The 25907-nt window shown below is 39.5% G+C and overlaps 1 protein-coding gene and 1 pseudogene across 4 annotated transcripts in view; both read right to left on the reverse strand.

The window, feature by feature from the left end:
• LOC132493184 (recombining binding protein suppressor of hairless) overlaps positions 1-25907 on the reverse strand; it is a 114709-nt gene that overhangs the window by 77204 nt on the left and 11598 nt on the right. The window lies entirely within an intron of this gene.
• LOC132486040 (H/ACA ribonucleoprotein complex subunit 1-like) lies at positions 19975-20484 on the reverse strand (annotated as a pseudogene).

A 25907-nucleotide genomic window follows, 5' to 3' on the forward strand; every position in this document is an offset into this window, starting at 1 on the left:
CGGTACGCGGGCCTCTCACTGTTGTGGCCTCTCCCGTTGCGGAGCACAGGCTCCGGACGCGCAGGCTCAGCGGCCATGGCTCACGGGCCCAGCCGCTCCGCGGCATGTGGGATCTTCCCGGACCGGGACACGAACCCGTGTCCCCTGCATCGGCAGGCGGACTCTCAACCACTGCGCCACCAGGGAAGCCCAAGAATCCACCTCATAATGCAGGGGACATGGGTTTGATCCCTGGTCTGGGAAGATCCCACATGCTGTGGAGCAACTAAGCCCGTGCACCACAACTACTGAGCCTGAGAGCCAGAGCCCACGAGCCACAACTACTGAGCCCACGCACTGCAACTACTGAAGCCCGCGTGCTGCAACTACTGAAACCCTGTGCCTAGAGCCCGTGCTCCGCCACAAGAGAAGCCACTGCAATGAGAAGCCCGAGTGCCAAAACGAAGGGTAGCCCCTGCTCGCTGCAACTAAAGAAAGCCCACGCGCAGCAACAAAGACCCAATGCAGCCGAAAAAAAACCCCAGAAATCCTGATGCCCAACTACATACTTTTTAATAAATTTATTTACTTTTTATTTACTTATGTTTGGCTGCGTTGGGTCTTCGTTGCTGCGCACGGGCTTTCTCTAGTTGCGGCGAGCAGGGGCTACTCTTCGTTGCAGTTTGCAGGCTTCTCATTGCGGTGAATTCTCTTATTGCGGAGCGTGGGCTCCAGGCGCGCGGGCTTCAGTAGTAGTTGTGGTGCCTGGGCTCAGTAGTTGTGGCTCGAGGGCTTTAGAGAGCGTAGGCTCAGCAGTTGTGGTGCAAGGGCTTAGTTGCTCCACAGCATGTGTGATCTTCCTGGACCAGGTCTGGAACCCATGTCCCCTGCATTGGCAGGCGGAGTTTTAACCACTGTGCCACCAGGGAAGTCCCCCAACTACATAATTTTAATTGCAAAATTAATGTGTATTAAAACCCTATGCAACTGTCTACAAAACATTTCACTTCTTTTGGAAGAGACAGAAATACATTTTCATGACAGTTGTTATGGCCTCCTTCACTATGCTGTGTCCAAAGGGGGTAGCTTTTGTCTTTCATCTCAGTAAAACTATTATCTAGCCACCAAAGCCTGGAACACAATTGGCTCTAATGACTTAAGCATGTGAAAATGTTATAAACCCCATTTGGGACACACAACTGATAGCTAAATACAGAACGTTCGTGATGGAGTGCTTGTCTCATGTGCTCTAAAATATGTTAGGCGCACAAATATTCGAGTGATTTGAAGAAATTATTTAGAAATGGCTTATACATGCTGCAACAATATCAAGGACAATAGAGACTTTGAAAGAAGATGATTTAACATGGACACCATTTTTTGACTACTGAATTTTGTTCGTTTTGTTTTTGACTACTGAATTTATAATACACAATGATTATTAAGGTATAAGATCAGCATTACTGCTAAAACATAAGCTTCAGGAATGTAATTTGAAACAAACGCCAGTAACTTCAAACTTCTATGCTTTTATAAACAGCCTCACATAGTAAGCTGAAATGACAATAATGAATGCATTCCGAGGCTCACTGCAATATTACCAAGCAAGGACTGGTAATTTCCAACAACACAGGAATAATTACATCATGGCACATCCATCTGATGGCAATAAGTCAGTAATGTTGAAATTTATAACATGGTAATATTCTAGTTATAAACATGGTTAGTTAACTATATATAGTGTTGGGACTTCCCTGGTGGTCCAGTGGTTAAGACTCCACACTCCCAATGCAAGGGGCCCGCGTCCAACCCCAGATCAGGGAACTAGATCCTGCATGCCGCAACTAAAAGATCTCATAAGTGGCAATGAAGATCCCACGTACCGAGACTAAAACCTGGCACAGCCAGATAGATAGATAAGATAGATAGATAAATGGCGTTTTCTCACATTACATGTTGTATGTGTATGTATATATATAAAGTATAGAAAATTATAAATATATTTATAAATATAAATAAGTTAAGTTAGATGAGATCAAGAACCATTTCAAATGTATCGCCAGCATTTATCACAGTGACATCACACAGCCGGCAATAAAGCCTGGTGGTTAGAAGAATGGACTCTGAATGGACTTGGGTTTGAATCCCAGATCCATAGCTTACCAATATATAACTCTGAGCAAGTTAATTAATCACTAGGTAACTTAGTTTCTCCTTTTGAAAAATTGGGATAAAAATTTCATGTAATAGGAGACAAGGGATCTAATATATGTAAATCCCTTAGAACAGTATCTGGCACATAGTGATGACTCAATGAATGGGGGTTGGGAGGGTAGGGAGGAGAAACAGTAGATTCTCAAATACCCAAGTAAATGAATAGACATTATTTTTAAAACATACACAGAAATGTTAGTAGGCATATGCAAACATTAAACAGGGTTTTTCAAACTGCTAATCGCAACCAAAAGTAGGTTTTAACATAACAGCCACACACATTCAGGTAGATAAAATCTATTCTATTTTATATCATGAATTTACTTAAAATGCTGGTTGTAACCCAATAAATGGATTTCACAATTAGTGAATCACTTTCTAAATGATGGACTCACAAATAATTTCTCCTTTATTTTTATCCTGCAACTTCACTTTTCTTAACAAGAAGCAAGAAGAATTAAGTATTATATCAAGAATCTGAGGTCAGAAAATACTCCAGGTTGGGGAAAAGTGCAGGGGAGGGATAAATTAGGAGTTCAGGATTAACATATACACACTATTATATATACAATAGATAACCAATAAATACCTACTTTATAGCACAAGGAACTCTGCTCAATGTTATGTGGCAGCCTGGGAGGGAATGGATACATGTATATGTATGGCTGAGTCACTTTGCTGTGCACCTGAAACTATCACAACATTATTAATTGGCTATATTCCAATATAAAATAAAAAGTAAAATAAATAAATAAGTAAAAATAAAATGGGGGAAAAAAAAAGAATCTAAGGTCAGAAAATACTCCAGACTGGGGAAAGGTGGAGGGGAGGGATAAATCAGAAGTTTGGGATTAACATATACACATTACTATGTATACAGTAGATAACCAACAAGGACCTGCTGTATAGCACAGGGAAATCTACTCAATATTCTGTAATAAACTAAATGGGAAAAGAATCTGAAAAAGAATAGATACATGTATATGTATAACTGATCCACTTTGCCCTGCACCTGAAACTAACACAACATTGTAAATCAACTATACTCCCGTATAAAATAAAATTAAAAACTCCAGAAAAGGCTTTAATCTGTTATATAGTTTTAATTTTGTTTTATAGTCTTCCAAATTTTATTATTTACTTTTTAAATTTTATTTATTTATTTTTGGCTGCGTTGGGTCCTCACTGCCGCACACGGGCTTTCTCTAGTTGTGGTGAGCAGGGGCTACTCTTCACTGTGGTGCATGGGCTTCTCATAGTGGTGGCTTCTCTTGTTGCCAAGCACGGGCTCTAGGCACGCGGGCTCAGTAGTTGTGGCACGTGGGCTCTAGAGCACAGGCTCAGTAGTTGTAGCACACAGCCTTAGTTGCTCTGCGGCATGTGGGATCTTCCCGGACCAGGGCTCGAACCCGTGTCCCCTGCACTGGCAGGCGGATTCCTAACCACTGCGCTACCAGGAAAGCCCTTATTTACTCTTGTGGTTTTTTTTTTTGTTTTTTTTTTTTTTGCTGTACGCGGGCCTCTCACTGTTGTAGCCTCTCCCGTTGCGGAGCACAGGCTCCGGACGCGCAGGCTCAGCAGCCATGGCTCACGGGCCCAGCCGCTCCGCAGCATGTGGGATCTTCCTGGCATGTGGGATCTTCCCAGACTGGAGCACGAACCCGTGTCCCCTGCATCGGCAGGCGGACTCTCAACCACTGCACCACCAGGGAAGCCCGCGCATATTTTAAAGACAAAACTAACAACATCTGATGACACTCTGGATCATGGAGTTGAAGAAAAAAGAGGAAGAGAGCAATGGTGACTCCAAGGTTTCTAGCCTAAGCAACCCAAAGGATAAAGTTACTTAATGAGATGGGGAAAACTTAAGGAGAAGATCTGGGGCGGGGAGGGTTCATGTCTTTAACTTTGTATCTATACGAGATCGTGGTTGTTCACCAAACTTATTGTGATGTATGTACGCTATCATTATGCTATACACCATAAACATACAATGCTGTATGTCAATTATATCTCAATAAAACTGGAAGAAAAAATACATTAGGAAAAAAAGAGGGGGTTTCAGTAGCTCAGTTTGGATATAATAAATTGGATATGCTCAGATATTCTAACAGAATTTATTACAGTTTATCAGAACTTTCTGCAAAGAGTAGGGAGGTATGACAAGTCAAGTTAGTCTATTTAGTTCTTGCTTGTAGTTGGAATTTTTTAAAAATGAGGTAAATGTATTATTTACTAAAGTATTCTAATAATCTTAGCGTTTTAATTATGCATCCTCTGCCATCTATATCTGTCACTGTTAAACGATAATGTGGTAAAAATATTTTAAAGAATCTCTAATTACAGAGACTAATTTAAGGGAGACAGTCCATATTCAAACACAGGTAAAATAATAAAGGCAATCTCAGATAAGAACAGGAACCTATTATCTGATGCTTTCTAGTCACCAAAATGCTTCTCAGTCTCAATCCCATAGATTAGAAACAATAAATTTGACAGACAACACATATGAAGTGCTTTCCACATGCTAAGCATCTCATTTAAATTACCAACTACCTTCTATTAGCTTACCTATTACAATGAGGCTGAAAGAAATGAATAAAGTTAAAGAACTGTCCTATAACTTTAGCCATACTAGAAAGAACTAGTTTAAAAGTCTCTAAGGACTTCTTTTGATCTGTTGCTTTAATTTTCCATCACCATGCTTCACCTAGATTTTGTGTTCTCTTCAGGCTTTTCATTTTCCGATGCCAAATTATAGGAAAGGAACATGAAGGAAAATTATATATTAAAGAGTTCCAAAACATAACACATGTTCCTGAGATGGAACTGTGTTGAAATGTATTAACAGAAGTCACAATTTCAGGCTGTGGGCCTAGAATTACAACTCTGCTAAATAGAAATGAACTGCAGAGAGCTTGGAAAGTGAATACGTGTTTTCTGGGGAGTAATGAATAAAAAGAGAAAGAAACCTCTCTGATATACTTATTCTCACCTCACTGCTCTTATTTTAACTTCAATTAGAAAATTACTGCCACAAAGTATCAAGATTTTAGAGACACTTTCAAAATTAACAGGTAATACTTGACAACTCATCCCTATTTTAGGATAACCTTATCACTTAACTTTTTTCATCAGATGCAGGGGCTGTTTTATTTCACCTATCTAATAGTTCCAGTTCTTCAAGCAGTTCTTCAGTCAGACTAGAACATGTACAACACCATCTCTGTTTTGGGCACTTCAAAGTGTATATAATTTTGTACATTTTACTTAATCCTCACAATAATCCAATGATTATATTAAAAACCTCAAGTCTGGGCTTCCCTGGTGGCGCAGTGGTTGAGAGTCCGCCTGCCGATGCAGGGGACGTGGGTTCGTGCCCCGGTCCGGGAAGATCCCACATGCTGCGGAGCGGCTGGGCCCGTGAGCCATGGCCGCTGAGCCCGTGCGTCCGGAGCCTGTCCTCCGCAACGGGAGAGGCCCACGTACCGCAAAAAAAAAAAACACCTCAAGTCTTCTAAGTCCAGTTAAGTTTATACTATACCTCCATTGTGGTGTCTACCACTAGTAGGATAAGCATTTTAGGTCATTTTTCCAAAAGTCATAATATATTTGAGTTGTACAAAGTATTTATATGATTTTCTGTAATCATACTTGTGGCAGCAAACATTATTTCGAACAGTGGGTCTCTACAAGACTGTAGTGGTTTGCACAGTTTTATCAAACTCAATTTTATTATATGCAATCTCCAATAACAAAAAACCCAAGATTCCCCCCACGAAAAAAACAAAAACACAAAAACAAACAAACAAAAAACTCAAACAAATGCAACCCAAATGTCCACCAGGAGATGGAGAGATTTTTAAAATGTGGTACGTGCATACAATGGAATGCTATTCTACCCTAAAAAGGTAGGAAATTCTGACATGCTACAACATAGATGAACCTTGAAGACATTATGCTAAGTGAAATAAGCCAGTCACAAAAGGACAATACTGCATGACTCCACTCATGAGGTACCTAGAACAGTCAAATTCATAGAGATAGAAAGTAGAATGGTGGTTACCAAGGGCTCAGGGTAAGGGGGAATAGAGTTATTGTTTAATAACTTCAGAGTTTCAGGTTAGGAAGATGGAAAAAGTTCTGGAGATGGATGGTGATGATAGTTGTACAACAACATGAATGCACCTAATACCACTGAACAGTACAGTTAAAAATGGTTAAAATAATAAATCTTACATTACATATATTTTGCTACAATAAAAAAAACTGAACACACATCATGGAAATACATCAATAGCAGATAGTGAATTATCTTCTTCCTTATATTTTAACAAAGTTTCCCTTATTTTACCCCAAACCTACTTCTCATTCTAGTTTTGTTTTTGTAAATGGTGCCACCTACCCACTCAGATAGCCACAACATTCAGTTTCTCTGTTCTCATCCTAAGCCACCAACCTTACAAACTGGTTTTAACTCTATACCACTGCTTGAATCTGATTCTTTAATTTCTAATGTCATGGCCTTCATTACAGCATTTGATTACTATAACAGTCTCATAGCCAATTTCCCATATCAAAAACCTAGCCTTCAGTTACTGCTTTTGAAATAAAGCTCATGTGTAAAACCTTTCCAAAGGCTCCCATTGTCCATTCAAGTTTAAAGTTCTGAGCAACACAGTAAAAATACTTTGCTATTTAATCCAACCTACCTTTCTAGACTTGTCCACAAGCCCTTCTTGCTTCCTATACTCTACACATCAGATTCTTTACTCCCTTTTGTCTCACCATATTTACTAGGCTGTCCTGCCTCCATGCTTTTTCTCACACTTCTCCATCTGTACAGAAGTCCCTTCTTCTCAATTCCTATTGAAATCCAGTCATCAACTCTCACACACTGCTATACATATGGGTGTGAGTTAATTTAAGGTTCTGGAGCTGGCAGTATCTATCAAAACTACAAATGTACATGTCCCTGCAACCAGCAATTCCACTTCTAAGTGTATGTCCTACAAAAATACTCACGGATATGTGGCTACTACAGAGCGTTGTTCCTAAAAGAGAAACACAGGTAGTTGTATGCCAAATGCAAACTGGCTAATAAATTCTGTTACATCTATATTATGAATATGGACTACTACACAGATTTTTTTTTAAGAAAATTATTTTTTTTTTGGTGGGGGGGACCCGCGCCATGCAACTTGCAGCATCTTAGTTCCCCGACCAGGGATGGAACCCAGGCCCATGGCAGGGAAAGCACCAAGTCCTAACCACTGGACCACCAGGGAATTCCCAAGAAAAATAATTCTAAATGTATGCTAAGAACTCAAGAATGATTAACTTTTTAAAGTAAACATAATATGTAACATACAAATACAATAATATGAGCCCATCTGCCCTCTAGAAAACCCAAAGTATATGGAAAATTGTCTGGAAGAATATATCTCAAAATTTTTTAACTGGTTACCTCTGGGGAAAGAAGTAGAACTGGAGGCTTCTAAACTATCATAATAATGATACAAAAATATATTCCTGTATTAATTGCATAACATTTCAAGGAAGAAATGTTATATATATATATATATAAGGAAGAGCTTATACAGACAATCTCTCTCACTCCTGATCTATTTGGCCTGATACGGCTCCTACTCCATTTATCCAATGATACAGAACTTAACTGAATGTCACTGGCTACACAGAGCAGAAGCACATGCAGCCCATCTTGGCACAGATTTATCTTGGCTCAGGCTCCCTAATGACATTCACAGCTGCCAGTGACACACGCCTCAGGTCCAGGGAGAAAACAGCCACATTCTCACTCGGCCACTACTCAGGCTTACCCTTCGACTGACTTTGTTCTCGTCCATTTGAAGGAATGTTTACAAACTGAGCACTCATGGTTTTTTAATTAGTTCATCTGTCTCCTACAAGAACTACACCCTGACTGGGAGGGACGAAGGACAGAGAGTACCCAGGTATTCCTTTTCTTTTTTTTTTACGGTATGCGGGCCTCTCACTGTTGTGGCCTCTCCCGCTGCGGAGCTGGACGCACAGGCTCAGTGGCCATGGCTCACGGGCCCAGCCGCTCCGCGGCATGTGGGATCTTCCCGGACCAGGGCACAAACTTGTGTCCCCTGCATCGGCAGGTGGACTCTCAACCACTGTGCCACCAGGGAAGCCCTCCTTTTTTTTTTTTTTTTAACATCTTTATTGGAGTATAATTGCTTTACAATGGCGTGTTAGTTTCTGCTGTATAACAAAGTGAATCAGCTATACATATACATATATCCCCATATCTCCTCACTCGAGTCTCCCCCCCACCCTCCCTATCCCACCCCTCTAGGTGGTCACAAAGCACCAAGCTGATCTCCCTGTGCTAGGTGGCTGCTTCCCACTAGCTATCTATTTTACGTTTGGTAGTGTATATATGTCAATGCTACTCTCTCACTTCATCCCAGCTTACCCTTCCCCCTCCCTGTGTCCTCAAGTCCATTCTCTATGTCTGCGTCTTTATTCCTGTCCTGCCCCTAGGTTCTTCAGAACCACTTTTTTTTTTTAAAGATTCCATATACCCAGGTATTCCTGAACAAAATCCCATCTCCACATTTCCAGAACTCACCTTCCTCTAGCATAATTTAAAAGTTTAAGGGGAATTCCCTGGTGGTCCAGTGGTTAGGACTCGGTGCTTTCACTGCTGAGGGCCCGGGTTCAATCCCTGGTCGGGGAACTAAGATCCCACAAGCCACACAGCGCAGCCAAAAAAAAATTTTTTTAAGTTTAAAAATAAGAAGAGGAATAAGAAATCCTTGATGAAGGCTTTGCTGAAATCCCCAGTCCAAATTAATCACTCCTTCTTCTTCTGTACTTGTGAAATGTCTCTATTATAGGAGTCATTATGTTCATCTTTATATTACAGTAAAAGTTATGAGCATAGCTGCATTCCCCACTAAGGTACAAACAGCCAAAGACCAAACTGTCTTAACTCATCTTTTATAAAACTTAAGATGTTCGAAGATCTTGCCTGTAACAGGTTTTCAAGAAATGACTCCTCAGTAGAATTTGTTGAAAATAGTTCAGTGCATGGTACTAAGAATAAAAATGTCAATAGGAAATATCAAATCAAATAAGAAGGGTCAATGAGAAGTTTTAAATGGAGTTCCTGTTCAACTTATTTGGTTAAATGAAAGCTTTGAATTGGAAGAGAGAATATAAACCTTAAAAACCACTACACATCATAGGCAAAAGCAGTATAGAACTTTTAACAGCGTTTAAACAGAAAAAAGTTAATCTCCTTTGCAACCTAAAGGAAAAAACCTGTTTGTATCCCCTTACATCACAAGAGCCTAAATACAATTACAGCTTCTTCACTTTCTGATTATTTTACCAGTTTCCTATATAAAACTTTGCCAAAAAAATGAAAATACAAATCTCATTTACCACATTTTGTGTCTGTTTTCCTTGTGACCTACATTTGACAGTAAAAACAAAATCCTGCCTTCTCAAATTTTATATTAAATAAAATTGATAAGCATCTAAAATTATTTGAAAAATGTTAAACTTGCTGAAAATATTCCTTGACAGTGGTATATGTTATGCCATGCTCTGAAGAGTACTATGAATTATAAATGACAACTGCAAATTAAGAGCTAACACTATTAGTAAATTCAGTGTGTAAAAAAAATTGTCAGGAATTATCTCCTTTATTTACTACCAAACTCTATGGACAGGTATAATTAATTCCATTTTACAGATACACAAATTGAGGCTTAAAGAAGTCAAGTAACTTGCAGAAAGTGACATTTAAGTGATAGAGCCAGAATTCAAAGCCTGGTCTTCCTGATTCCAAAATTAATACCGCTGATCCTTGAACAACATGGATTTGAACTAGGCAGGTCCACTTACACATGACGGATTTAAACTATGCAGGTCCACTTACACACGGATTTTTTTTCCCAATAAATACATACCATAATACCATGCAATCCATGGTTGGGTAAATCCAAGGAAGCGGAACTGTGGGTACAGAGGGCCAACTGTAAAGCTATATGAGGATTTTCCACTGCACAGGGGTCTGATGTCCCTAACTGCCAAGTTGTTCAAGCGTCAGCTGAACTCACCTGCCACTCACCCTATACATTTAACAAATCAAATCAAAACAAGTGTAAAGTTTGTTCTGCCATAATGTATGTTCTTTGCTGTGAATTACTTCTTAGGCAACTAGAAATAGGGGAATGATGCTAGTGTAAAAGGAAGTTATGTTGCTTCATACACTATTTTTCCTAGCATGTTAATGTTTTGAGGCAAACGGGGAAAGCTTTTCCACAAATAAAGATGAAAGCTTAGTAACAGATGAATATTTTAAGGAAAAAGCCCTGAAAAATCTACAAAAGTACTTTTCTTTCTTATGAGTAGTAGCTGGTTTAGCGGCTTCAGGAATTGCTACTCTTTCAGCTAACTGGGTTAACCTATTTGACAAAGCTGCCTGTGCAGATGAAGAAGCTGCAAAAAATTCCCCCTGTATTAAAACAATGGATTCGGACTTCCCTGGTGGTGCAGTGGTTAAGACTCCATGAGCACTATGCAGGGGACCCAGGTTCGATCCCTGGTCAGGGAACTAGATCCAACATGCAGGCCGCAACTAAGAATTCGCATGCCACAACAAAGGAGCCCAAGTAACGCAACTAAGAAGCCGGCAAGCCGCAACTAAGACCCAGAACAACCAAATAAATAAATATTAAAAACAAACAATGGATTAATGAAGAAAGCTACACATAGGATTAGATTTTTAATTTTAATGAAAATAGTCTCTTAGAAGCAATGTCCTTCCAGGACCTACAACTAGAAGAGGCTGAACCCAAGGTTCAAGATTCCAAAGATTGATGGTAATACAAGGTACAAATGCTAGTCCTTTGTTTTTTTAGGATTGCTATTGTTTTTAGTTAGTATCCAAGATCACAGTTTCATAGAATTTCACTAGTCTGTCCCAAACCTTTTTTCCCCATGAGTTTTATTACTTCCACTGCACGATTTTGCAGATCTCAAGTTTTGTCAAGCTACATATTCACCCTTCAGTATTTGCAGGTGATTGGTTCCAGGACCCCCCTGGATACCAAAATCTGCAGATGCCCAAGTCCCTTATATAAAATCACATAGTATTTGCATATAACCTATGCACATCCTCCCACATATATAGTTTTATTATTGTTATTCTTTTTTTTTTCTTTTTCGGCTGTATTGGGTCTTAGTTGTGGCATCCGGGATCTTTCATTGCGGGGCACAGGCTTCTCTCTAGTTGTGGTGTACAGGTTTTCTCTCTTTAGTTGTGGCGCACGTGAGCTCTGTAGTTCGTGGCATGCAGTCTCTCTAGTTGAGGCAGATGGGCTCAGTAGTTGTGGCACGTGGGTTTAGTTGCCTCAGGGCATGTGGGATCTTAGTTCCCTGACCAGGGACCGAACCCGCATCCCCTGCACTGGCAGGCGGATTCACCAGGGAAGTACCCCCCCTCCCATATACTTTAAATCATCTCTAGATTACTTATAATACTTAATACAATGTAAATGTTCCATAAATACTATGTAAATAGTTGCCAGCAAGTTGCAAATTCAAATTTTGCTTTTGGGAACTTTCTGGATTTTTTTTCTCCCCAAATATTTTCAAACCACAGTTGGTTGACTTCTCAGATGCAGAATCTATGGACACAAAGGACCAACTGTGTGTGGCATTATGGCAGAAACTCCTGTGTGCATTAGACAAAACAATCCCTATGAATCTTTAGTGCATGGATTTATCAAAATGCCATGGTTAGCTTTTTGTTTGGTTTTGGTTCTGGCTTTTAGAAGTGTGATGTAAACGCCAATGCTACAGAGAAAATAATAAAAGTGTGTTAAAGCTGCTACCATTAGGACAAAAATGCAGTAGTGGTGATTAATGATATTTTGATGATTTGTTGTTGATCTTTTTTTTTTATATGTATTTACTTATTTATTTGGTTGTTATGGGTCTTAGTTGCAGCAGGTGGGCTCCTTAGTTGCAGCTTGAGGGTTCCTTAGTTGTGGCACTCAAACTCTTAGTTGCAGCACTCAAACTCTTAGTTGCGGCATGCAGGTGGGATCTAGTTCCCTGACCAGGGATCGAACCCGGTCCCCTTACATTGGGAGCACAGAGTCTTAACCACTGAACCACCAGAGAAGTCCCTGTTGTTGATCTTTAAACAAAGATCAATGTCAACTAATCGTGATCCCAAAGTAGACATGAGGCGCCCGCACGCACGCGCACACACCCCCCCCCAAAGCAGCCATTAATGTACTTCATTTCTTAACATAACAACTAGAGAAGATGATCCTATGGGGAGTGATTCTATTGAATAATCTATTATATAAACTAAGGCAATGGAGCCTACCCAGCATGCATGTATTTCCAAATTTATAAATACAGCATCAAAACAGAAAGCTCATATAGAAAGATAAACGTAGTTTGTATAGAAAACAGGCCATATAATGCAGATATTTTGATACACAGTTGCCCAGAATTAATTGTTTATAACATAAAGCATTCTCAGAAAAAAAAATCATTCAAGTGATGCCTGGAGACTGAAGTATGTGGTTAAATGTAGGTTCAGGTTCTGGTACTAATTCCAACATGGAAAGGGGACTTCTCATACCAACAAGCAGTTCCCTGGACAGCAGAAAGGTATCCTACAATTCAACTCAATTCTGACACTATCTACCCAGAGATAGATCTCCGAGGTTCCAATGACCTCCAACTTGGGTTTCAGAAGCCAGTCTCAAGCCCAACTTATTACGTGTGTTTCTGACCAGCGAGCTATATAGATCAGAGGTTCCCATGACCCCCTCCTTGGGTTCGATTAATTTGCTAGAGTGGCTCACACTTACTACATTACCGGTTTCTTATAAAAGGATATAACTCAGGAATAGCCAACTGGAAGAGATGCAAAGGGCTAGGTATGGGGAAAGGGCCACGTGTTGCCTCATTAACATAACAAAAGACACCTTTATCACTCAGGAAATTCCATGGGTTTTAGGAGCTGTGAGCCAGGAACTGTGGACAAAACCAAATACGTATGAGAAATACATTCTGGTCATCTGATGACCAGATTTATAAACCACAACATCACAGTGGTAAAAAATTTGTTTCTTCTTCCCATTAGTCTTATTATTATACCTCCCTATTTCCCTGTTTCTATCTAAACAGATCTCAGAACTATGATCAGAGATTACATACTAATCTGTACAATATTACCACATTTATTGTTTAAATCAACAGGGTTGGGGGCTTCCCTGGTGGCGCAGTGGTTAAGAACCCGCCTGCCAATGCAGGAGACAGGGGTTCGAGCCCTGGTCCGGGAAGATCCCACATGCCACAGAGCAACTAAGCCCATGCGCCACAACTACTGAGCCTGCACTCTAGAGCCTGTGAGCCACAACTACTGAGCCCACATGCCACAACTACTGAAGCCCACGCGCCTGGAGCCCATGCTCCACAACAAAAGAAGCCACAGCAATAAGCTCACACACCACAATGAAGAGTAGCCCCCGCTCGCCACAGCTAGAGAAAAGCCCATATGCAGCAACAAAGACCCAATGCAGCCAAAAATAAATTAAATCAATTAATTAAAAAAAAACAGGGTTGGGAGAGACGTTTTGCATTTTAATAGAATAAAGCAAGAAAATTTCAAGTAATCATTTAAGAAATCCAAAATTAGTGTGTGAAACACTCATTTACTCCAGGAAAGTTCCCTTCCTTTATTAATTACCTTTGGCTTGAGCAAATAAATTAGTTTATCTTCCCTAAGTGTCACCAATTTAGAGTGAAAGTTATTCAAAATCACATTTATTGCCTGAGTGACATTTTTTGATCCGTCACCATGCGAAATCCAGAAGCCATGCCAGCAAATTATTCCTGTACGTACATCCTCATCTCCCAATCTCACACCCAAAACCTGTTTCCCATATCAAATGATGGCGGCCCTGTAATTACCATTGCTCAGACCAGAACATGAGGTTAGCTTTGATTCTTGTCTTTACTTCACATACCATATCTAATCTAGGCACGCTTTGCCTCAGGGTCTTTACATTTGCTGCTCCTGCTTGCCGGAACGTTCTGTCCCCACATACAACATGCCTCACATTCTCACCTTATGCTTAAGGTCCTTTGCTCAAGTGGCACCACCTCAGAGACCCACTTTATCTTGTTGCAACCTCTTTCTGATACTCCCTATCCTATTTCCAACACTTTCTCTTCTGAAGCCCTTATCGCAATAAATATTTAACTTATTTGGTTTTTGTCTCTCTCACTAAAATGCAACCTCTATACACTGGCAGATTATACATATTTAAATCTATATTTTTTGGTCTGTTTTGTCCACTGGTATATCCTAGTGCCTGGGACACAGTTGGCACTCAAAATCCTTTGAATACATCACTAGGGCTCAGTCTATGTCAGATGATCCCAACCTGAGGGAATAAAAGGTGCTCCACAATGTGAAGGGTTGATAATGGTACCCTCACTGACTGATCTGTTTCAGCACATCACAAATTACCTAGTTTAATGACCTGAGCCCTCAAAAATCAGGTGAGGGACTTAAGATAATTTCTGCAACAAAGAGGTATTGGAGATAGTACTAATAATTTAAGCACACTAAATAAATAAATGGCAGAAGGGTACCTCTTCCTCCTAGTATTCCCTCTTTACCAAGTAAAAATAATGATTAATCAGATATAACAAGACAGTCAAAAAGAAGATAGAAATAACCAAGATAACTTTTTAAAATATAGATTTACATCTATTATCAACAGTAACTTCACCGTATATATAAATTTTGCCCCAAAGTATTAGCAAATGACAGTACAAAGCAATCACAATTAGTAAAATACTTAAAATTTTAAGTACTTAAAACATAACAGGTCTCTATAGGTTGTGAGTTTTTTCTCTCTGGCAAGGTTTAAAGTCATGATTTTCAATTCAGTACTTTGGAAAATGTCATTGAGTTTACATGCCTCTTTTGTGACTTCTTATAAAACAGTATAAGATAAAAAGCCACAGGGACTTCCCTGGTGGTCCAGTGATTAAGACTTCGCGCTTCCACTTTAGAGGGCACGGGTTCAATCCCTGGTTGGGGAACTAAAATCCCACGTGCCGCGGTCAAAAAAAAAAAAAAAGAAGCCACATATCATGGGAAAGATTTATTCTTCCTGTCATGGTAGAAAAGGCTGAAGTATGACTTGGGGAACAACATGAACATAAACCAAAATGTATTTTTCTGTCAGTAAATTACTATATAAATATGCACAGAAACACTGTTGAAGATTATGGGGGGGGGAATTGGTATTAGAAAAAACTACATACTGCGGGAAATTTGTCATACAGTAGGTAGTTATGTTTTTTCTGATATGCCTCAGTTTATTTAGTCTTTGCTGGCTTCTTAATGAAATGCAAAGTTTTCTAAGAAAATACCTATAGGAAAACATATTCTCAACTGCAAATTCATTCTACAGTTAAATATTTACTGAGTGCCTTTTACATGACAGGAACTCTTACAGGTACAAGGGATAGAAAACTGAACAAAAAGACACAATGTCTTCAGGAGGGAGCTTCTTTGACCTCTTTTAATTAAAGCTTTTTATGGAAAATCAGTAGGAGTATTATCTGCTATGAGAGCGGCTGCTTTAAGCAAAATAAAACAAGATTTCTATAAAAAACTTACTGAGATTCCCATCACACAAGAAACTCATTCATTTCATCTTTCAATTAGGAAGCAAAGAAAATGACAACAGAATGACACAAAGTACTACCAGATGTCATGGATATGGCTAGTTACACTGTATCTTCATGAAACAGGGAGTAACCATGAAAACCTTTTGTACCACAGAGAGGTTTGCTCTCCATCTTGTGGCAAAGCACTTAAAAGGTTTTGAAACTTGACGAGTTACTCATTTTTCTTACACAAAAAGGTCCCCAAATTGATTACTTTTTCTGTGAAGACATGCAGCTTCCTGTAGTATGTGATCTAGCAGTTACTTCTGTAAAATTAAAAACACTTAAGGTAAGCATGGCATTTTAAACAATGGCTTTTCAACTATGAAAATCACCTGATTTGTATAGAAATAACTTAAAACGAGCCCTTTGAATGACTCTCACAAAGTATTAACCAAGATTTTTTTAAAATAATGATGTATATTATATATACCACAATTAAAAAGTAACAAAGTAAACTTAAATACACTGTTCTCACAAAATACTTGTAAAGATAAAAAGGGGTTCTACCATTAAAAGTATCTTCAAATTTTTGTTTACCTCATTTTTATCACAAAATTTTTAATATTTGAAATTTCTATAGATACTTCAATGTGTATATTAGTAAAGTACAACACTTCATTATAATTTATTAATACACAATCACATATACTGGGGTACACGTTAACTTTCTACTGATATAGGTAAACAACCAAAAGTCTAGAGACTATAGTATAATACAAAGCAAAACAAAGTGCTGCACAGGCCACATAGCTCTTGTAGTATATGGATCAAGACGCCAAAGACAGGCAATCTTCTTTGGCTTCATATGAATTAATTAAATCCACCACATCAGTCACCAGGGACACCAAGCAAAAAAATATGGAAGAATCAACGAATAAATATCAACCCTTGAGGAGAAAAACAATACAGAATATTTTCCCTCATTAAAATGAGATAGTCAGGACTTCCCTGGTGGTCCAGTGGTTAAGACTCCACGCCTCCACTGCAGGGGGCACGGGTTCAATCCCTGGTCAGGGAAGTTCTACATGCCACATAGTGTGACCAAAAAAAAAAAATTTTTTTTAAATGAGATAGTCAATGTGGAAAGACTCTGAAAAGTTAAAGAGAATCAAGTTCATGAATGTCTTCATTGTCACAACGTTACTGAATGTGTGCCCCTGTCCCCAACAAAACCCCCTTTAATGTCGACTTTCCATTAACACATGAGAAGCTGCACAATGTTACAGAAAAGGCACCAACAGGAGTTTCAAATTAAATTTCATCCCCGTCCCTCTTTGTGTTCCTTCCAATAAGCACCTAAACAAGTCAAGCCTATTCCTCCATCACGACACCTAGGTTCCATTCCCACCAAGTTCTGAACCACTGCTCTTGAAAGAGCTGCCTCCTCTTCCTCAACCTGTGACAAACCACATTTTAGCTCCCACAAGTTCTTACCAACTTGAAGTCCTAAAGTGCTGAACTAGTGAGCCTTTGTGTTTATCCCATTTGCCCTCTTTGTAGCATGTGACACAACTGACAAGTTTCCCTCCTCCTAGAAGTACTCTCTTCATTTTTGTGATACTACACTGTCGACGTTTTTGTCCCACTTCTTCTTTTTTTTTTTTTTTTTTTTCGGGCCTCTCACTGTTGCGGCCTCTCCCGCTGCGGAGCACAGGCTCCGGACGCGCAGGCCCAGCGGCCATGGCTCACGGGCCCAGCCGCTCCGCGGCATGTAGGACCTTCCCGGACCAGGGCACGAACCCGTGTCCCCTGCATCGGCAGGTGGACTCTCAACCACTGCGCCACCAGGGAAGTCCCCACCTCTTCTATTACTAGTTTTCCTTTACTAGTTTTTACACCTCTACCCACTCCTGAAGTATTGATGCTCACCAGTGGTTTGTCTCTGCTTAACTCCACCTCTCCCTGAGGAGATTTTGCCCACTCCCAAGGTTTTAATGAACATCTAACAGTCTTCAAGTATGTGTGTACAACCTTGACCTCTCTCTCCTGAGCCCCAGGAACCACACACATAATTTATATATGTAACTGGCCACTGGATATCTTCATCTAACTTTCTCACAATGGCCTCAAACAAAACATGTTCAAAACCAAAAACTCCCCACCAACACTAACTCTACTCTTCTACTATGCCATTTATCACAGTGCCATCTAATCTTAACAAATGGCACCACCATCCCCTACCCCAACAAAATGTGTAAAGCACCAGAGTTTTTTTCCTTCTTGACAATTTTTTTAATTAATTATTTATTTATTTAGTATTTATTTATTTTGGCTGCGCCAGGTCTTAGTGGCAGCATGCAGACTTCTTAGTTGTGGCATGCATGCAGGATCTAGTTCTCCGACCAGGGATCGAACCCGGGCGCCCTTCACTGGGAACTCAGAGCCTTACCCACTGGACCACCAGGGAAGTCCCTTGACAAATTTTTAATAGCTCCAAAATCGAGATATATCCGCCAAGACTCTACTCACTCTTACAACTTACCCCAACCAGTTATACTAAAGAAATAAAGCCCTACCCTGTCTTTTCAAAAGGCAACCTGTCTTCACAAATTTTGTCACTAAATTCCTTTCATATATTTAAAAATGACTTCAAAAATACAGATAGTTCTTGCTACAGAGTAAATATAGCTTACAAATGCAAAGTTTTTAGAATCCTAATAGTTGGCTCGTGTTTTTGAAATTTTAGGAGCATAAGTATACATGTGGATCCCCAATATGCGTTTGTTTTAAAATGTCCAACAGGGGAATTCCCTGGTGGTCCAGTGGTTCCGTCCCTGCACTTTCACTGCACGGGTTCAATCCCGGGTCAGGGAACTAAGATCCCGCAAGCCACGCAGCGTGGCAAAGCCAAAAACAAAACAAAACAAAATGTCCAACAGGAAAAGGAAAACAGACACATTAAAAGGGAGAAGATAATCCTATTAATAGCAAATAAAAGCTCACACTAGAGCAGAAAAAATATGTGATTTTGTCATTTTAAGTAACTGTGTCACTGTATTCTCTGAAAATCTTCCTTGTACACAACAGAAACCTATCCTTAATCCTAACAAAAACCTACCAATGCCTCAAAGCATTGGATGGGCTAGTCATCTGACCAAGCAGAAATGAAAAAAGCACTGATGTCATAGCTAAATGAAAGTCAAAAAGTGGAAGAGGTAGCTAAGGAATCCCTGAGAGGATAGCTGAGGCATCAGTATCCATTACTAGGTGATTCCTCTCACAGGAACAGACTATCTTCCCCCAGGAACATGGGAATTATATATACTCTCAACTTTTGTAAATTCTCAAGTTCACTAAGTCATTTTAATATCTACATCATATTCTATTGTCAGGTGTCATCTTTCAAAAGTATACCAAGTTGGTGTGATTAGGAAATCATCCAACATAAACAGGAACCTCAGTAGCACTGTCAGGGACCAGTGCTGGAAAAGCCATCTGTTTATGGAAATAATACTTCCATTTCCCTAGTGATTATAGCTACCAGTGACAACTGTAAGATCCCAAGAGAAGAAAAGAAAATTTAACTGCCTCGAAACTTTAATTATTCATATAAACTAGCCAAGAAACTAAAGTTAAATGTTACACAAAGGGCTCTCTAACCCCCTAGTATTTTTTGGCTAATTATTCCTTTGGTAGCCCACATCTGTTCTGCTAAAATCTGATTATGAATCAGAAGTAACTCACTGGGAATGCTTTTTTTTTTTTAACTTAAAGGAATAAAACACTTTATTTTAAAAATTCGAATATGCTTCAAATGAAAGCTGCCCCTTTATTAAACACCCACAAGTTTCAAGCTTTGTACAAAACATTAGAACACTTGTTCATACTCTTTTAGGGCAAAATTGCCTGTTCTGCCACACTTGTTTTTTGTTGACATTGACGTTTTAGCTCCACTGTCATAAAATGACCAGTTCTTTAAGATTTGATCAAGAAACAAGTTTCTGGTCCATAGAAGTAGATCATGAGGTTAATGCAGAAGTCAACTGGTGAAGTTTCTGTCAACTGTTACACTTCATGTCCTCTTCCACCTCTGAAACCACGGCCTCTTGCACCTCTGCCACCTCCTCCTCTTCCTCCTCCGACCTCCCCGGCCACCGCCTTCTGGAGATCCCTTCTCACCTGAGGTTGAGGTAGAAACCTCTGCAACGGCAGCAGCTTACATGGATCTATATAAAACTTCTGTAGTTTTTTTAAAGGAAGATGCCTTCATGTTCTCTGACAATTTAACGGAAAAAAAAAAATCTCTAAGCTGTCCAAATATTTCATCCACTTTTCCAATTTGTTCTTTGTTTTCTAAATAAACTGGAGCACTGAAATAAGGCACCTTATTCTCATCTGTGGAACATTTACAAACTATGTCATCTTCACAGAGGTGCAGGAACTCTCCTAATAAAACTACTTGCTCTGGAGGTCCTTGGTCCTGGTCTTTGTTAAAACCTCCACGGCTGCCCCTCGTCCAAATCCTCCTCTGCCGCCGCCGCCGCCGCCCCCGCGACCTCCGCCTCGAAAACACATGCTCTGCTCCCACCGGAGCCACGTGCACCTCAGGCGCTGGGAATGCTTTTATATCTAAAAGTAATTGTGGATAATAACTACAATTCACAAAAACTGTTATTTTTATTGTGCATAAAATCCTGTCCCACACAATGAAAGAAGTTACTGTCAAGGTTTAAACTCTCTTAACTACGAGGAAAAATGAGGCAATTTAACAACAAAAAAGTTCATTTTAACAGCATATTCAACTTGTACTTTTTGAATATCTTCAATACTAAGCAATTTTGGCTTCCCTGGTGGCACAGTGGTTAAGAACCCGCCTGCCAATGCAGGGGACATGGTTCGAACCCTGGTCGGGGAGGATCCCACATGCCACGAAGCAACTAAGCCCATACGCCGCAACTACTGAGCCCGCACGCCTAGAGGTGGCGCCCGTGCTCTGCAACAAGAGAAGCCACTGCAATGAGAAGCCCGTGCACCATAATGAAGAGGAGCCCCTGCTCGCTGCAACTAGAGAAAGCCTGCAAGCGGCAAGGAAGACCCAATGCATCCAAAAATAAATAAATTTATAAAAATAAATAAATACATAAATAGTTTATAGGTTTGCAAATATATACTCTAATAACTTCCTAAATACTGACTATACTTTCACATATACAGTTATGGGGTTATTTTGTTTTTGGTGTTTTTGGTCAGGGAGCCTCGTTTCAACTATCGCTCTACCACCCTTCCCCCTTTTATTTTCTTTTTTGAAATAAATATTTTCTAGAATTCTTTTCATTGGAGAAATTTATCTTCTAGATATTTTGATAGAAAATACCAAGGCTCACCTTATTTCTTGTAACTCAGCTCCAGGTGTGAGCTTTAGTATCTCAGAGTAAAACTACTTTTAATAATTTATAGTTAACTATTTGGATCTGCTCAATAACGTATTAAAACCATATACTTTTGAAATGAAAACAGGTATACGCACTGTGCCTAAAACTATATGTATGAGCTAATCATACCAAATGGAAAATATTTAGTCCCAAACAATCCAACATTTAAACAGCAGACATAGGTAAAGCATCATCCATAAGTGCTATTACACACAGTAATTGCTGAGGGCAAAAATATTTGATGACAGAAACCATGTCCATAAAACAACTAAAATTACAATTTACCTTTACACATATCCAAGTAATACACTTAAAGATCATCAAAAAGTCATGCAAAACATTCCAAATTCCTTCAAAGTCATAAGAAATAAAGAGCAGTAGCAGAAATGACTGCTCCAAAGATTCCCAGAATAGAAACACTCTCTCAATTTGTACTATCCTAACTCACTCCCCTCAAAACACATTCACCCTTGGGAACAAACACAGAATTCACTGCAACTGTGGCTATAATTTGTAAGCAGCCTTTCATTGCTCCATGAAGGCTCATCATTGTAGAAGTTCATCAGTTTTTAAGCCACATCCACAGCTGCTGTCTTAGTTAGAAAAACAACAAAATTTGACAGCAGAAACTTTAAAATAAAAGATTTACATAAAACAAAATTAAAAGTACTCCAGTATAATAAAAAGAATGAATGTATCTAGAGTACCAAAAACATGAGACTTGAGTCATTTTTAATAGTGATACCTTTCATTTACATGGTGTGAGAATTACTCTCTAAGCTCTCTGGCACATACAGTATCATTTCTAACTTAAAGCCTAGATCAAGGATATCATCTACACAGAAAATAAGCAAAGCAGGGACATTACCAAATTAGTTAGTGGTGAAGAGAATCTATTTCATGACCACCAGCCTGTGTTCTTTCCACAACCTTCCTTCCAAAATCATATTCTAAAATTCAGAGGCAAAAATCCCACATAAAACTGTTCTAAAAAAATATCTATTGAAAAAAGTCTATTAAAAAAAAAATCCTGCATAAACCAATTCCCTATTCAACTTTACCCTTCTGCCTCAGACCTATTCTCTGCCTGGACTGAGGGAAGGGGCTCCTCTGGTTAGTGAGCACAGCCAATCATGTGTTGATGGATGACTAAGCATTAACTACATATGGGGAAGCATTATCACATATTAGACTGCACAATCACTAGAAGACATTCATGGCAATGGAAATGGAATCCAGAGACATGAGTTTGAATTTCAACTCTCCCACCAACCAACAGGTGAGCTTGCTTAAGTTTCTGTAAAACAGAGGAACACTATCTTCCTCACTAGAGGATGGCAAGGGCTAAATGCAACAACAGACCTCAAGGCTACTGAACACCATATTCAGGTAATAGATTATATTTAAAACACATTAGATGAATCTGTATTTATACCAGGGGGCTTATAAAATTTTATAAGTATAACACATAGTAGTAAAAGTAGGACTTCAAATCAAGGAGAAAACAACAGACCATTCAAAAAGAGATGCTGTTAGAACACTTCATTCATTCATTCAACAACTACATACTGAGTACCCACTACATGCCAAGCACTATATTCTAGCAGAGAAGAGAAATAAATAAAAGGCAAATAACGTATATTGTTAGAAGCTGACACAAACCAGTGAGAAAAATAAAACAGGGAAGGAGCACATAATGTGGGATAAAAAGTAGGATAAATGTAGTAAAATCAGAAAGCACTAGAAAGGAGACCAAGAAAAAGGTGCCAGTGAGGTAGGAAGCTAGAAGTGTGGTATCCTAGAAGGCAAAAAAAATGTTTGAACAAGACATCAAATGCCACTGATCAAGTCAAGTCAAATAACACTTGAAAAAAAAAAAACTACTACATTCACCTGTGTGAAGGGAATTGGTAACCGTGAGAAAAGCAGTTTTGCTGAAATGGTCCAGACAAAAAGTGTGGTTGGAAAAGGTTTAGGGGGAATGGAGTAAGAGTAACTGGAGATAGAAAGAACTCTTCATACGAAGTTTGTTGCAAAGAGGAATAGAGAAATAGAAACTAGAGGGGAGTGCAGAATCCAGAGAAGAAATAACAGCATGTTTGTACTGTCAAGAATGCTTCATTAGGGCTTCCCTGGTGGCAGCAGTGGTTAAGAATCCCCCTGCCAATGCAGGGGACACGGGTTCGAGCCCTGGTCCAGGAAGATTCCACATGCCTCCGAGCAACTAAGCCCGTGCGTCACAACTACTGAGCCTGCGCTCTAGAGCCCACGAGCCACAACTACTGAAGCCCGTGCACCTAGAGCCCATGCTCTGCAACAAGAGAAGCCACCGCAATGAGAAGCCTGCGCATCACAAGGAAGAGTAGTCCCCGTTCACCGCAACTAGAAAGTCTGTGTGCAGCAGTGAAGACCCAACGCAGCCAAAAATAAAAATAATAAATCAATAAATTTATTTTAAAAAAAAGAATGCTTCACTAGAAAGGTAAAAATTGAGACCAGAGGAAAGGCTAGTGGGCTAACCAATGTCCTAGAGTAGCTGAGAAGGGAAGGGATCTAGGGCACAAGTAGAGAGTTTGCCCTAAAGTTTGGAAGTATACTCGCCCCACCGTAAGCAGTGCATTATCTCTGGGGGTTGGGATTTAAGTGTGAAGAGGAACTATCTTATTCACTTTATACTGATTTCAGTTTACAAGTAACATGTATTTGTCTAAATTACTTTTTTAAAAACTCAAGACAGGATTTTAGGATGGTGGTGGCAGCAGTTTTTCAACCTCTCCACATAAAAGAGCACCTAGACAACAAAATCAAAATCTACGGACACCATTTACAACAAAATTAGGTTGCCAAGTGACCCCAAACCTCTAAATACTAACAACTGTACACTAGCAAACCACCAACAGCCATAGACTAAAGAAGGAACTGACAAGGCTATGACAGTGGTCCAACCAGGAGATGAAGGTGACCTGGAGAATAAAGCAATGGCAGTGAGCAAGGAGAGGAGAGCCCAGAATATGAGACAAGTAATCTGGAAGCAGAAAGGGAATGATTTGGTCATCAACAAAATAAGAAAATACAAGAGTAGGAGGAAATGAGGAAAATACGGAAGTTCATTTACCTGCTGGATGAACAATGGCATTAATAACAGATATCAAGCCTATTTTATAAGATGGTATAACAGGTCTAGTTGGTGGAAAAAACATGTTGTTTTGGAAAAAAACAAGTTTGGTGGGCCTACAGAACAACCAGTAGTAGTTTTAGAAATATGGATCTAAACATCTGAGGTGATGATACACATATCAAGTCAAAGAACAGATAGGACAGAGAGAAAGACAAAGATTGCAGACCACAATATTTAAGCTAGAGGAGGGGGGCTTCCCTGGTGGCGCAGTGGTTGAGAGTCCGCCTGCTGATGCAGGGGACACAGGTTCGTGCCCCGGTCCGGGAAGACCCCACATGCCGCGGAGCGGCTGGGCCCGTGAGCCATGGCTGCTGAGCCTGCGCATCTGGAGCCTTTGCTCCACAACAGGAGAGGCCACAACAGTGAGAGGCCCACATACTGAAAAAAAAAAAAAAGACTAGAGGAGGAATAGGTATAAAAGATGGAATGCCCAAGAGATAAAGATAGTGTCTTATTAGTCATGAATAAAGACACCATGGTCAACAAAAACAAAGGAGGCAGAAAAATTAAACAAGGTTTTGGGATCCAGGGTTATTTATTGATGGCCTGGGATGGAAAACCAGATTTTAACATTTAACAAAAAAGATAAGTGGTAAAGAAAAGATCTGGCCCTGGCTTGAATGAGAAGTAAGAAAGGAAATCAACAGTAAGCAATTCTTACAGAACAGCCTAGTCTGGCAGCCCCTTGCATACATACATTTGATCCTCACAAGAATTCTGAGATATGCTCCCCACTTTACAAATGGAGAAACTTAAGTTACAACACAATTAGGTAACTTGTCCAAAGCCAAACAATGTGTATACAAAATAATTAAATGACTTGAAAATTGGTCTTTAGGCAGAAAATGAATAAGACGACAGATAAAAACTAAAAACACAAATAGGAGAAAGAGGACTAACTGATTTAACATCATCCCAGGAGTACCTGACAAGATTATTTTTTAATGATACAAAATTTTACTTAAAGATAAACGATGCTACTTCAGAGAACCTTCTGAATTCAAACACTAGTCAAGAATTTATATTTATTTTTAAAGTAATGTAATAGAGAAGAGTATTAATCTCCTTTTCCTTAAAGCCCTGTGTTAGGCTTACCTATGTCTGGGACTGTCTTGCCACCTAGTAGAGAGCTTGGAAGCTTTCAAATGATTAACATTTAGGTGGAGAGATAAACAAAAGCTCTCTGAGTACATGGTAGTGCAATGACAAAGGCAGAAGGGAAGCTGTGTGAACTTGGGTTAAATCACTAAATCCCTGACCCTCGGACATCTATAAAATGGAGATACTATCTCCCTTCACAATGTAGTTGAGGACTCAGTAGATACTCAACAAAATGTCAGTTCCCTAATCCCCTTAAATATTCTCTTTGCTAAACTACTGACATCTTT

Source organism: Mesoplodon densirostris, chromosome 1 (genome assembly GCF_025265405.1).
Source record: "Mesoplodon densirostris isolate mMesDen1 chromosome 1, mMesDen1 primary haplotype, whole genome shotgun sequence".
Taxonomy (NCBI): Eukaryota; Metazoa; Chordata; class Mammalia; order Artiodactyla; family Ziphiidae; genus Mesoplodon; species Mesoplodon densirostris.